The sequence below is a fragment of the Bacillus rossius genome, chromosome 5 (assembly GCF_032445375.1).
Source record: "Bacillus rossius redtenbacheri isolate Brsri chromosome 5, Brsri_v3, whole genome shotgun sequence".
Lineage (NCBI taxonomy): Eukaryota > Metazoa > Arthropoda > Insecta > Phasmatodea > Bacillidae > Bacillus > Bacillus rossius.
Genome location: NC_086333.1, coordinates 41,396,566 through 41,397,693, shown reverse-complemented (window position 1 = coordinate 41,397,693; position 1,128 = coordinate 41,396,566). Strand labels below are relative to the sequence as shown.

At 36.0% G+C, this 1,128-nt stretch overlaps 1 pseudogene; it reads right to left on the bottom strand.

The window, feature by feature from the left end:
- Positions 1 to 752: 752 nt before the first annotated feature.
- On the bottom strand, positions 753 to 838 carry LOC134532404 (U4 spliceosomal RNA; annotated as a pseudogene).
- Between the last annotated feature and the right edge of the window lie 290 nt (positions 839 to 1,128).

Here is a 1,128-nt window from a genome sequence, read left to right as displayed (position 1 = left end):
ATTTTTGTATTAATTGAACCTTGTTTGCACATAACATCAACTTCTTAAGCTAAACTCTGAGTACCGTAGCACGTGGAATTGCCAGTTCCGAAGTTCTGCGTGAGATTTTGTAGGATTTTGTGTAAACTTCTCGTGGATTATTTTCACACATTCAACACTAATACCCGGTGGGCCACTTTATTTGCGAACATGGACGCTACGGATTTTAAGGAAACGTTGTTAAACTCATTGCCACTGGAAGTTGCCTATTAAACTGTTGTAATTTCTTGGAGCTCGAGTGTCTAATTTTGATTCGAAAAGCCATGCCACTTAACGCGCAAGTCTTAAATAGTCGCCATTTCACAAACAATTGACTGATACAAATAAAAACAGCAATTTATGCTATCTATTGCATGGGAACTGGCAATTCCACGTTCTGCGGTTCACAGAGTTTAGCATAAGAAGTTGATGTTATGTGCAAAAAAACTTCTCGAGATTTACTTCAATTTTCTTTAAACGGCTTGAAACTAGTTTTCCAACAGTACATTTTTAAAAGCCCCCTAGCGAACTTCAGACACACACAGTATTTTATTTATACCTTAGCCATAAATTTGAACTTTTTCATTAAAATTTTGTGTTTTTCTAGAGACTGCAGATCTTTCAAGAATGCATTTCGTTGTATAGTGTTGGAGAACTCTAAATTCCATGTTTGTTTAAATGATCTGTGTTACGGTAAACACTCAGTACACGATGGTATTTCATATGAGGTGAGTGGAGTATTGATATAAGTTTTCAACTAGCAATAATCGTACCTGAGATAAACTTCATTTGTTACGGTATTTCCACTGTGCCTTATGGTCTCAATGGTAAATACCTGGAAAACCGTAGATATGCGTAATGTAATGGCAATAAAGTTTAAATTAGTTTTTCTTTAAAGACTCTTTAACTCGCCAGTCAAAGCAAAGCATTCCTCCATTCTGCAGTATTTCTCTGCTTGGTGACATTTGAAAAAGTCGGTAAGTCCAATTTCTGAAATTTGGTGTTTCCTAACAACCAAGGCGAAGATAATGCTTTCTATGACCAGAAGAAGTCAACAGCCATTATACAATTTTGGCAAGTACAATTTGGTCTCATCGTTTACAGAAAATC